Source organism: Canis lupus, chromosome 25 (genome assembly GCF_003254725.2).
Source record: "Canis lupus dingo isolate Sandy chromosome 25, ASM325472v2, whole genome shotgun sequence".
Taxonomy (NCBI): domain Eukaryota; kingdom Metazoa; phylum Chordata; class Mammalia; order Carnivora; family Canidae; genus Canis; species Canis lupus.
The window spans coordinates 26,542,190-26,556,445 of record NC_064267.1 but is presented as its reverse complement, the minus strand read 5'-3'; positions in this window follow the sequence as shown (position 1 = coordinate 26,556,445).

The window sequence follows — 14,256 nt, the reverse complement described above, 5'->3', positions numbered from 1 at the left end:
AGATATCTCCTTTTTTGTATCCCGTGTTATCCTCTGTGCTAATAAAAGGGTTGATGATATGGCATTTCTTAAAAGAATTCATAAAAACTAAAAATCATTGGTGCTTTAAATCAGCTTTACAACTGTATTAAGTTAGTGTACTGGTGAACCTGCTTCAGGGGTGAAGCTAAATGTATCTCATTCACCTACAACTGGCTCCCAAGAGTTTGAAAGCTGACACCCACCCTGCAGGTTTCTCTGCCGTGCTTTTCAAAGTGCCTATGTAGGCAATGCCAACACTCTTAAAATTGCCACTGGTCAACAGCAGTTATAAGATACAGCCTGATTTCAAAGACTTTAAAGGGCAGAAGAAAATGTAAGTCTCAGCCGTCAACAAGAATGAAATCTTGCCATTTGCATTTCCTCTGTGGATGGAGCTGGAAGGTATTATGCCAAGAGAAGTAAGTCAGTCAGAGAAAGATAATTATATGATTTTACTCATATGTGGAATTTAAGAAACAAAACAGAGGGGCCTAGGGGAACAGAGAGAAAAATAAAGACGAAATCAGAGAGGGAGACAAAAATATTTATTTAAAAATAAATAAGACTCTTAATTAACCACTCTTAATTAACCATGGGAAACAAACTGGAGGGGAGGTGTTTGGGGGGATGGGGTAACTGAGAGATGGACATTAGGAGGGCACTTGATATAATGAGCACTGAGAGTTATATACAACTGATGAATCACTGAACTCTAACTCTGAAACTAAATATACACTATGTTAATTCATTGAATTTAAATAAAATTAAAAATTTCTAAAAATATAAGTCAGTACAGATAGCTATGTATGACGGATAGATATGGTTGCATTTGTACTCGTGGAGTCCAAGGGCAGCCCCCAGCTGTTCCGGCTGCCACAAGGGCTGAAGAGATGAAGAGGGAAGCTCTGCAGTAACTGGCCATTCTTGGGCCAACTACCTGCCTTTTACATTGCTGGGGACAGTTAATGGGTAAGATGGGCACCAGACCTCTTGCTAAGGATGATACTTCAATGGGGAGACATTAAGGTTCTAGTGAAGGTGAGTCAATATTTCCATTCCTGTCTTTCCTGGGGTACCTGGGTGGCTCATTCAGTTAAGCGTCTGCCTTTGGCTCAGGTCATGATCCCAGAATCTTGGGATGGAGCCCCACGTTGGGCTCCCTGCTCAGTGGGAAGTCTGCTTCTCCCTCTCCTTCTACCCCTCCCCCTGCTTGTGCTCTCTCACTCACTCTTTCTCAAATACAAAATAAAATCTTAAAAAAAAAAAAAACCCTAAAACTAGTGTCAAAATAGTTTAATTTTAGAAATACTTTTCTTAAAATTATTTGGCACATTCATATACATTAGAGAAAATTTATTTGGTTGGGCAATATATAATTGCTAAATAACAGTTTCCACTCAGTGAAATAGGTAAAACATCTATATTGCAACATTTCAAAAATTTCTAGTTTTCTCCTTAAGTCTTAAAGTTGTTTGGGGGAAGATTTGCTAAATATCTGCCATATGCCTTGAAATTAATTTTGCAATGTTTAGTAAATTCTGGCAATGAACTGCTGTGCTGACACATTTAGTCAGTCTTAAAACAGATGGGATTCTGTTTGAAGGGAAGAAATGAAAAATTTTTAAGAATTCGTCTTAATGGGCCAGCCCTGGTGGCCCAGTGGTTTAACGCCGCCTTCAGCCCAGGGCCTGATCCTGGAGTCCTGGAATCAAGTCCCACGTCAGGCTCCCTGCATGGAACCTGCTTCTCCCTCTGTCTGTGTCTCTGCCTCTCTCTTTCTCTCTCTCTGTGTGTCTCTCATGAATAAATAAAATATTAAAAAAAAAAGAATCCATCTTAATACAGATTTTAAAACTATTCCCGTTAATGTTGAATTCTGATCACTAGGTAGTAGTTTATGTAATTGTACAGAAACTATTTTCAGCACTTCCCTTCAGTAAAGACAATTTACAATTCCCTGGAAGGACTCTTTTGAAAAAAAAAAACAAAAAAACAAAACAAAACAAAACAAAACCTCACAATGCTTTTTATGTTTTAATACTCGCTTTGGTAAATGCTTCTGTTTCACTATCATTTTTCATAGCAAGTATCAGGGAACCCAGAATGACTTCATTACTTAAAAAATCTATCTCCTACTGGGGCATTTGGGTGGCTCAGGATTGAACATCTGCTTTTGCCTCAGGTCGTGATCCCAGGATCTTAGGATCCAATCCGACATCAGGCTTCCTGCATGGAGCCTGCTTCTCCCTCTGCCTGTGTCTCTGCCTCTCTCTGTGTGTCTCTCATGAACAAAAATAAAATCTTAAAAAAAATAAATCTATCTCTTACACCTCTCCTATTCTCATAGAAATGTAAAAATATTGATTGGTATTTCCCCCTTTTTACTTAAAAGATGCATGCATATTTACAATTTTGTTTCCCTTTATTTTATTCACTTGTGTGCCATGTGTTGCCATCAACTCTAGTGAGGGTAAATGGCAGGTGTAATCTTAATAGATTCCAAAATTCTTAAACATTTCTTACCAAAGTATAACATAACATTGTATAAAATCCTACATGTTCTGATGGATGCATTTTTAGAGATATGCAAATCTATGCAACCACTTCCCAGAATAAAATATGTGATTTCCCAGAATGCCTCTCACATCCCTTCTATGTCACTACCAATCTTGTCCCAAAGATAACAACACCCTTAATTCTGACACTATAGATCAGTTTGGTTGTTTTGGAATTACATAAATAAAATCATAGAGTCCTTTGCGTGGTGCCTGGTTTCTTTTGTTCAATGTGATATTCATGAGATGCATCCATGTCACCGTGTGTAGACATAGTTTGTTCCACTGCTGTATAGTATTCCAGCGTATGACAAAATCAACATTAAAAAATTAATTTTCCACAAAGATAACAGGCTTTTGAGGAATACAGTGATTTGCATAACCCCTTCTCTTTGGGTTTGGCCCTTGGGTCCTAGTAGAGTGGGCCCTCCATTCTTCCTTTCTGAGCCCAACACTAATTATCTTCTTGCTACAGACCCCCAAGTGGGTCTGGGGATGGGAGGAAGGACTTTCGGAAGCCTGCCAGATCTCAAGACCTTTCTCCTCAACCTTGGTGGGCCTGCCCCAGCCCCTGTACCACCCATCAGGCTCCCTGGCACTTGAGCCCCACCCCCTGCAGTGCCTTGCACTTGTTTTTTTTTTTTTTTTTTCCCTCCAGAAATCCAGCAGGGAGGGGGTTGCTGGGAATGAGTTCGTCAAGGGGGCCCAAGGGAGAGGAGAGGACAGGCTCTCAGGAATCCTTTATTCTTGTAGTAATAGTATAGCAACAGTGGGGAAACAGGAAGGAGAAAACCAGACCATTGAAAGTGCTGGTGGTTTAATCCCCCTGCCCTGAAAAAATTCAATTTAAATTCTGATGGACATTTGGGTCATTTCCAGCTTGGGACTATTATGAACAGGGGTGCCCTGAGCTTTCTTTGATGTATCTGTTGGTGAGTGCAAGTTTGCATTTCTGTTGAGCATAGACCTAGGGTCTGTAGCACACGCTGGGTCGTACTGTAAGCTCCTCTTTGGTGTACCCTACGTAACAGTGCCAACCAACAGTACGCGGGTTCTGCACATCCTTGCTAGCGTTAGTGTCAGCAGGGTCTTCAATTTCAGTTATTCTGGTGAATGTAAGATCTCATTCCGTTTTTTATTTCTTTGTCTAATTTCTATTAGACTGTGCCTGCCTGCCTGGCTCAGTCAGTTCAGCATCTGCCTTCAGTTCAGGTCATGACCCCAGAGACCTGGGATCTAGCCCCACAACAGGCTCCCTACTCTGTGGGAAGCCTACTTCTCTCTTTCCTGCTCCCCCTGCTTGTGCTCGCTCTCTCTCTGTGAAATAAATAAAATCTTTTTAAAAATGCATAAGGCAGAGAAACTTGGTTACTTTTTTTCATAGAGCTTAATAACATTGTTTTAATCACTTTAATAGATTTATCATTTAGAACAGTTTTAGATTCACAACAAAGTGGAGTGGAAAGTATAGAGTTGCCATATACCCCTGACCCCAACATGCACAACCTGCACCACTATCAACTTCCTCCACCAGAGTGTTACATTTGGTACAATCAGTGAACCTACTACACTGACACATCATAATGACCCAAATTCCACAGTTTAAATTAGGGTTCACTTCTGGCGCTGTGTATTCTATGGCTTTGTACAAATGTATAATGACCAACATACAGCCTTATGGTGTCACGCAGAATAGTTTCATTGTCCTAAAAACCTTCTGTGTTCTACTTATTCATCCCTCCCTCCTGGCAACCACTAATATATTTATTTTTTTTTTTTTGTGGGTCCTGGGTAGCTTCGAACATCATTGATTTTTTTTTTTTTTAAGATTTTATTTATTTATTCATGAGAGACACACAGAGAGAGACAGAGACAGAGGTGGAAGGAGAAGCAGGCTCCATGCAGGGAGCCTGACTTGGGACTGGATCCCAGTTCTCCAGGATCATGCCCTGGGCTGAAGGCGGCGCTAAACCGCTGAGCCACCAAGGCTGCCCCATCATTGATTTTCTACTGTCTCCATAGTTTGGCCTTTCCTAGAATGTCATAGAATTAGAATCATATAGTGTGTAGCCTTTGCAGACTGGCTTCTTTCACTCAGTGATACGTGCTTATGTTTCCTTCATGTCTTTTCACAGCTTGATAGCTTATTTGTATTTAGTGGTAAACACTATTCCATTGTCTGGATGTGCCACAGTTTATCCAGTCACCTATCAAAGGACATCTTGGTTGCTTCCAAGCTTTGGCAATTATGAATACAAGTGCTATAAACATCCTTGGGGAAGTTATTGTGTGGAACTTAAGTTTTCAACTCTTTTGGGTAAGTACCAAAGGAGTGAGATTGCTGGATCATACGGTAAGAATATGTTCAGTTTTTTAAGACACTGCCAGACTGTCTTCTAAAACAGCTGTATTGAGTTCCCACCGGCAATGAATGAGGGTACCTGTCACTCCACATCCTTAGCAGCATTTGGTGTTGCCGGTGTTTAGAATTTTGGCCATTCTACTAGGTGTGTAGTGGTAGTGTCATTTTGTTTTTCAATTCCCTAGTGACATTGATGCTAAACATCTTTTGCATATGCTTATTTGCCATCTGTAGATCTTCAATAAGGTGTCTGTTCAGGTCTTTGTCCATTTTTAAATTGGGTTTTTCATTTTCTTATTGTTGAGTTTTAAGTGTCCTCTATGTATTTTAGATAACAATCTTCTTCCAGATCCATCTTTTGCAAATATTGTCTTTTTATTTTTAGAGGGAGAGCACACACTGGGGCACCTGGGTGGCTCAGTTGGTTAAGCAACCACCTTTTTTTTTTTTGGTTTAAAAATAGTTTATTTCCTTCTTCACAAATACTTGAGCCTTCTGCCCATTGTGCAAGGCACCACAAATTAAATAAAAACATTTATTAGGGGGATCCCTGGGTGGCTCAGCAGTTTAGTGCCTGCCTTTAACTCAGGGTGTGATCCTGGAGTCCTGGGATTGAGTCCCACATCAGGCTCCTTGCATGGAGCCTGATTCTCTCTCTGCCTGTGTCTCTGCCTGTTTCTCTCTCTCTCTGTGTCTCTCATGAATAAATAAATACAATCTTTAAAAAAACATTTATTAGATTCTATTTGTCTTACATGATTCAAAATCAGTGGGATTTTCAAAGCAAATAGGTGCCAACTGTGAGGGGCTGGGGTGGGGTGGTAGGGGGCATGAATGTAGGCAATCAGGACAGGGGACACATGCTTTCCTACACTGTCTACTCAGGCAGGCAGTGACAGTACGTGAGCATCAGATGAGCAGTAATTCAAAATGAGCATACCCAGGAGAGGTGCTGTATCTCATGGGTTCTCTGTCTACAAGATACAAAGGCTCAAGTACCTCCCTAAAAAGAGTTCTTTAATAGTCTTGATACCACTAACAAAGTATGATTATTAAACATCTTCAATGTGGTTTTCATTACAAAAAAAAAAAAAAAGTTTCACATAAAAGCTTCATAATATAATCCAGAAATAGAATTAGTATATGTTTAAAATCTGAAGTCAGGCTGGCTATTTCTGATCATTTTTTTTCATTACTTCCAGTATTGTTTTTTAATAGTGATAAATATGCACCCAGTTTCCTACCAGTTGAAACATGCATGAAACACTTTGCTCCAGTCAGGATCTCAGGGTCCTGGATCAAGCCCTGTGTTGGGCTCCCCACTCAGTGGGGAATCTGCTTTTCCCTCTCCCTCTGCCCCTGCCCTCCTTCCCATTCTACTTGCTTGTTCAGTCTCATGTTTGCTCTCTTAATTAATTAATTAAGAGAATTAATTAATTAATTAAAATTTTGACTTATTAAAATGATTTTAATGATTTATTTATTTAAATTTATTTATTAAATATTTTATTTACTTATTCATGAGAGACACAGAGAGAGGCAGAGACACGGGCAGAGGGAGATGCAGGTTCCATGCAGGGAGCCTGATAATGGGACTCCATCCAGGGTCTCCAGGATCAGGCCCTGGGCTGAAAGTGGCTAAATCATCCATGTGTGCTTAGTTTCTTCAAAATCTCTGCTGGGATTTACATTGAATCTATAGATTAATTTGAGGAGAGCTGACATCTTTACAATGAAGTCTTTAAATCCATGAACAAGGCCCATCTCCCAACTCCATTATCTCTTTATCCAGATAATTCTTTTTTGATTTTATTTAAATCCAATTAATTAACATATAATATATTATTGGTTTCAGAGGTAATGGTCAATGATTCCTCAGTTTTATATAATACCCAGTGCTCATTACATCACATGCCGTCCTTAATGTCTATCACCCAGTTACTCCAAACCCCTAACCCCTCCCCTCCAGCAACCCTCAGTTTGTTTCATATGATTAAGAGTCTCTTACAGTTTGTTCTCTTCTCTAATTTCATCTTACTTTATCTTTTTCCTCTCTTCCCCTATGATCCTGTTTTGTTTCTTAAATTCCACATATGAGTGAGATCATATGATAATTGTCTTTCTCTGCTTAAATAATTTCACTTAGCATAATATACTCTAGTCCCATCCACATTGTTGGAAATGGCAAGTAGTATTCCATTGCATATATACACCACGTCTTCTTTATCCAATCATCTGTTAGTGGACATGTGGGCTCTTTCCACAGTTTGGCTATTGTGCATTGCTGCTATAAACATTGGAGTGCAGGTGGCCCTTCAGATCACTACATCTCCCAACTGATCATCATTCTTTACATTTTCTATAATTTTTCTCAATTGTGCTTTTCTTATGCAAGAGAAGACTTACATCTCTTGTTAGATCTATTCCTAGGTACTTCATTTTTTTCAATGCTATTTAAATAGTCTCTAAAATATTTTAGTTTTTTTCTTCTTTTGTACATTGGCCTATCTAAATTCCTTACTAATTTTTATAGTTTATAGAGTCTTTTGGATTTTCTTTTTTTTTTTTTCTTTTGGATTTTCTATAAAAAAAGAAATCACATCACTTGTGAATCTTGACAATTTTGTTTCTTCCTTTCCAATCTTTATGCATTTCTTTATCTTTCATTTTAGCACTGGGTACGACTTTGAACATGAGGTTGAGTGGAAGTGATACTTGTTAGCACATTTGTGTGTTCCCATCTCAGCGGGAAGGCTTTCAAGATATCACCATTCAGTATAATATTTGCTTTAGGCTTTTTATAGATATCCTTTATTAGATTAAAGAAAATTCCTTTCCTTGCTTATTTGCTGTATGTGATCTTACTATGAATTTTATCAAATGCTTTTTCTGCATCTATTAAAACAATCACATGATTTTTCTCCTTTATTCTGTTGCTATGGCAGATTACATAGATTAATTTTTGAAAGCTAAATCAATTCCTAGAGATACCAGTTTTTTCTAGTATTACTGGTTTTGATTAATATTTTGTTTAAGATATTTGGATCTACGTTGAGGAGAGACATTAGTCTATAATTTTCCTTTTTTTGCATCTCCTAATTAGGTTTAGTTATCAAAATTATGCTGGCCTCATAAAATGAAGTGAGGACTATTTGATATTCTTCTGTTCTCTGAAATGGTTTGCATAATGTTAGTGTTATTTTTTTCCCCTTAAATATTAGAAGAATTCACCAGTGAAGCCATCTGGGCCTGCCTTTTGTGTGTGTGGGGGGGGGGGGGGGGGCAAAATTTTTCTGATAAGTTCTTTTCAGCTGAAATATGGCAAAATTGATTTCTGTTGCTTAGAACTGTGGTAGTAGTATACAATATTATAGATCATAATGAAAGAAGGGAATCACAAATGGGTCTAGATTTGAGAAAGGTGAAGTCATATACTTTGGTTTGAACATTATTAAAATTAATGCGATGTCAAAAAAGGAGATCTTTAAAAAGTAGGTTCAATATTCTTTTAATCATTGAACAAAAGAATGTTCTATTTTCTTTCTCTTTTAAAAATGGGTCACATTGTTTTCTGTGAGAAATTTGATTTTTCTCCTATAAAAGCTTAAAAGGCTAAACCTATTAGAGAAGTTCAGAAAATGGAATTAAAGAATTCTTAACCTCATAGATTTTGTGATTGTAGGAAATGAGTGAATTTAATTTATCAAATGATGTGGGAAACAAAGGCAAAAAAGAAATTATTAAATTTCCTTACTACCTACAGCCCATTGACAAGTCCTTGAAATGGGCAGAGTGATATTCCTCTAGGGACTCAACTGTCTCCATGCTGAGGGCAAAAGGGAATCTTAACCTGACCCCCAGGACCCTGTAAGTCTACTTTAACATATAAACGTTCCCTTGGAAACTTCTTTTATCTCTACCCCCTAAGATACATTTTGGCAATCATCCTCCAAGCATATGGCCCACTGATACACATCTGAAGGGTCTCATGACTCAGGTTTTACCAAACAATAATAAATGACCCTTTCCCAATAATGGCTAGCCCCCTCAAGGTCCTAGAAACCTAGCTCCCAATATTCCTCAGAGACTTATGCTATCTCTAACCCCTTCCCAACTTGAAAATATATAATGTGCCAGTCCTCATGATCCCAGTGCAGCTCCTTCTGCCCACAGGTCTTGTCCCTGTGCTTTAATAGAACCACCTTTTTGCACCAAAGGTGTCTCAAGAATTCTTTCTTGGCTGTTGACTTTGAAACCTAACGTCTTTCCTACATTATTACATATTTATTTTGTGCATCCAATGAAAAGAAAATGATAGAGTAGGTGTTGGCAGATAAGTAGACAGTCTCTGTGTTTATGGGATTGGCCATCTAATGGAGACATCTTCAAAGGTAGTGTTTCTAGTAGTAGATGTGAATTGTCATAAATAAAATGTACCTCTTATCTTACACAATTGATCTTTTAGATCTATATTACTGGAAGTGATTTAAAGCCTTCAATATAGCAGTTAAGTCAATGTGGCTCAGGCACTTAAGCAACTGACTCTTGGTTTCAGCTGACTTCATGATCTAAGAGTAGTGAGATCGAGCCCCACATTGGGCTCTGTGCTTAGTGCGGCAGTCTGCTTGGGACTCTCTCCTTCTTCCTCTGCCCCTCCCTCCGGCTCTCTCTCGCTCTCTCTCTCTCAAATAAATGAATAAATCTCTTAAAAAAAAAAAAAAAGAACCAGCATCAACCAATGGGACATAACTGGCATTCATTAAGCACTTTACCCAACAGCAGAATACACATTCTTTTCAAGTGCCCATGGAAACTCTAGCTAGATAGACCATATCTTTGGCCATAAAGCAAATCTTAACATACCTGAGTGGACTGAAATCATATAGAATGTGTTCTCCAACCACAATGGAGACAAAGTAGAAATCCACAACAGAATCATAATAGGAAAATATCTGAACAATTTGAGACTAAACAACATACTTATAAATAATCCATGGATCAAAGGGAGGTTTTAAAGAAATAGGTGACGGGGATTAAAGAGTGTACTTGCTGTGATGAACACCGGGTGATATATGGAAGTATTGAATCACTATATGGCTCACCTGAAACTAATATTATGTTAACTAACTGGAATTGAAATAAAAACTTTAAGATTTTTTAAATAAAAAAGATGTTTTTCTAGAAAAAAATTTAAAGAAACTTTTAACATATATTAAACTGATTTTTTTTTCTTTTCTTTTTAGAAAGAGAGCTGGAAATCATCACCCTGTCCTAACAAAAACTAAAAAGCTGAGCAAACCAGGGCACGGGGGTGGCTCAGTTATTCAAGTGTCTGACTCTTGATTTCAGCTCAGGTCTTGATCTCAGGTGGTGAGTTCAAGCCCTGGTTGGGTGCCATGCTGGGCGTGGAGCCTGCATTAAAATAAAAAAAAAAAAAGCTGAGCAAGCTGGAAAATCAACAACTCTTAGGTCTGTCAGATAAGTGAGGTCACAAGGCATACTGCCACCATCCAAAACTGAAGAAACTTATAGGTGAATATAGAGAATCACAGCTCCCCAGAGCAGAAACCCCGGAGCACAAACCTCTGTGGAACTAGTCCAAGATAGGAAGCCCACGCTGCAACTGATGAGCTGCTGGCGGCTCAGCATGGACAAGTCTGAAACGAAATCCCAGGGAGACTTCTTCACCCGGGGTCCCCACACTTTGGTGAATTTTACTTATGAGCTTGAGTGGATTCTCACATGAACATTAAAAAAAAAAAAGCCCATGGTGAATCTGATGTAATTTTGGAATATAGGTGAGGTTTGGTGGGGTGGGGTCCAGAGCCAATGGCCAAGAAAGAATTCGTGAGATATCTTTGGTGCAAAAAGGTAGTTTTATTAAAGCATGAGGACAGGACCTGTGGGCAGGAAGAGCTGCTGCCCTGGGGTTTTGAGGGGTGACTGATTATACACTTGGGAGTTGGGGGAGGTAAGGAAAAGGGAAATTTCAAAAGGATTTTCATATGTTAATTAAAACTCACAGGATCCTGGAGGCTTTGCTATTGTCAAGTTGTTTTTCCCTGTAGCAAGGCATTAAAATTAAGATCCTGGGAGCTTCCTGGAGGAACATTATACTCTGCCTCAAGTATCTGTCAATGGGCTGCAGCTTTTAAGGATATTTCATTATATCTACATTTTCTTCTGGAAGCTAGATTATTGATAAAAATGCTTTGTTCTTGTAAATCACTAAGATATTTATAAACTGAGGGAGACTCCTGTCTTGTGGGACTGTGATCCCTGTAAGTTAACCACTTTTCCCTTTTCTTAGCTTTAGGGCAGTTAGGAGTGCTTAAGGAAAGTCACACAGATCCCACCTGGGGGCAGGGGTTGCCGGGTGTCAACTTCCGCTTTGTCCTCAGCTAGCCTTCCGCTCCCTCATCAAGTCTGGCATGAATTGAGGTAAAGGAACCAATTTAAAATATGCCAGAGGGTTCCATTCTTCTTAACATGGATGGTTTTATTAAAGCACAGGGAAAGGACCCATGGGCAGGAAGAGCTGCTGCCCTGGACCTGTGAGGAGTGACTGATTATATACGGGAACTGGGAGGGGTTTAGGGGTAGCGTACTCTCCAAGGAATTTTGGAACAAGGTTTCCAGGACGTTGAGGGGGCTCGGTATTGTTGGGAAAGGTCATTTATTACTGTCTAGTAAAACCTAAGTCATAAGACCCTTCGGAGTGTATATGGGTGGGCCATGTACTTGGGGAATGATAGCCAACACGCATTTTGGGGGTGTAGTGATAAAGGACATTTTTTTTTTTTTTTTTTTTTATAAAGGACATTTCTAAAGGAATTTTTACATGTTAAAGTAGACTTCTAGGATCCTGGGGGTCAGGCTAAGATTGCCTTTTGCCTTCAGCAAAGTAGGCAGTTGAGTCTCTAGAGGAATGTCGCTCTGCCTGTTTCAAGGACTTGTCAATGTGCTTCATCCTCAGCTAGTACTGTTCCCCCCTTATTACCAGCACATTCCAAAAGCCTATTTACAGCAGTTCCTTTTACCCAGTACCTCATGTTCAGTTATCAAAACATTGGGAGAGGTACTAAAAGGTATAAAACAGTTTAAAGAGATGGAGAGAGCATAACCAGATTCAGTTATGATGAAGATGTTGGAATTATCTGACTGGGAATTTAAAATACTATGATTAATAGGCTAAGGGCTCTAGTGGGCGAAAGAGACACCACACAAGAACAGATGAGCAATATAAGCAGAGAGGGAGAAATTCTAAGAAAGCATAAAAAAGAAATGCTACAAATCAAAAACAGTGTAACAGAAACGAAGAAGGTTTTTTAAAAAGGCTTATGAGTAGACTGGACATTGTCGGTTGAAGAAAACCAAAAATCTAAGTTTGAGGCTATCTGAATGGAAACTTCAAAACTGAAAATCAGAGAGACTGAAAAAAAGAAACAAACCAACAACCCTCAGAACAAAGTATCTAAGAATCGTGGAGCAGCTATGAAAGGGCTAGCTATGAGAAGCCCAGAAGAGAGAAAGGAACAAAAGAAATATTTTTAACAATAATGACATAAAATTTCTCCAAGTAATATAAGACACTTAACCATAGGGAGCTCAGAGAATTAGAAGCAGAACAAAAACTCCCATAAAGGAAATCTTCCCACCCAGGTAGATTCACTGGAGAATTGTATCAAATGTCGAAAGAAGAATGAACACTAATTCTACACAATCTCTTCCGGAGAACAGAAGCGGAGGGAATACTTCCCAATTAATTTGACGAAGTTAGTGTTATATGAATGTCAAAACTAGACAAAGCCAGTACAGAGAAAGAAAACTCCAGACCAATATTTATCATGAATACAGATGCAAAGATCCCTAACAAAATATTAGCAAATAGAATTAAGCAATACATAAAAAGAATCCTACACACATTACAAGTGCTTACCCCAAGGGTACACTTGTTTCAATATCCAAAACAATTTAATATAATCCAACCGATTAATAGACTAAAAATAAAAATCACACAATCATATTAATCCATGCAAAAAAAAATCCCCACAAAAACCTTTAACAAAATTCAACACCCATTCATGATAAAAATGTCTCCAAAAGAGAAAAAAAGGAATGAAGAGTGATATCGTTTTTGGGATAGTGTTGTTGGGCTCTGGAGCCGATGGCAAAAATGAATTCCTGAGACATCTTTGGTGCAAAAAGGTGATTTTTTTAAAGCCAAGATCTTGGGCAGAAAGAGTTGCTGCCCCAGGATTGTAGGGAGCAAGCTGGGTTGAGGGAAGTAAAGATAAAGGAAGTTCCAAAGGGCTTTCATACGCTAAAGAAGACTCACAGGATCCTAGAGACCTTGCTATTGTCAAGCTAAGGTTTTTCCTCTAGCAAGGCATTAATGTTAAGACAGTTGGGAGCTTCCGGGAAGAATTTTAAACTCTGCTGATCTCAAGTATTTGTCTATATGGGCTGCAGGTTTTAAGGACTTTTGAATTTAAATTTCCTTCCGCCTTTGTTTTCCACATCAGAGAGGAACTTCTTCAATGTTACAAGGAATACTAACAAAAATCCTACAGCTAATACTATATACCTAATGGTGGAAAACTGAATGCTTTCCCCCTAAAACCAGGAATAAGACAAGGAGGACTGCTCTCACCACTACTATTCCACACTGATCTGGAGGTTCTAGCCCGCGTGAAATAAGTCAGAGAGAAAGGCATAAAATTGTCTTTATTAGCAGAAAATGTGATGGGCTATGTAAAATATTGTATAGAGTGCAGAAAACAGCTCCTAGAACGAATAGGTGACCCTGGCCAGGTTGTGGGGTATGAGACTCATCAAGCTGCCTTGGCCACTCTGCTCCGAGTTTCACCTTCCTCTAATCAAAGCTCTGCACTGATAAGCATAAGGAATCTGTGTGCCTCACCCCTGATCAGAATTCTTCAGTTAACTGCTTACTGCCTGCAGTGTAAAATCTAACCTCTCAGGCCGGGCTTATGGGCCCCTCCAGGTTTCCCGCTCTTGTCTACTATCCAGCCGAATTTCTTCCCACTAGATCCCTTGCATTCAGCTCAAGTAATGCTGACCAATTTACTGTTCCCCAAACATTGCCTGTTCTTTTGCTTCAGAACCTCTATATTCCCCTTCTCTTTTTTCCTGAGGCATCTTTTCTTGCATCATCCATTCCTACTTCTTCCATGAGCTCAGTCTTCTAGGTCAGTGCTTCACTGATTTTCCAAGTAACTAATAAATTAGTTAGTTAACTGATTTATTCATGGCTGGAGTGGGTCCAGTTTGTTACATTCTTGGATCACTCCAACC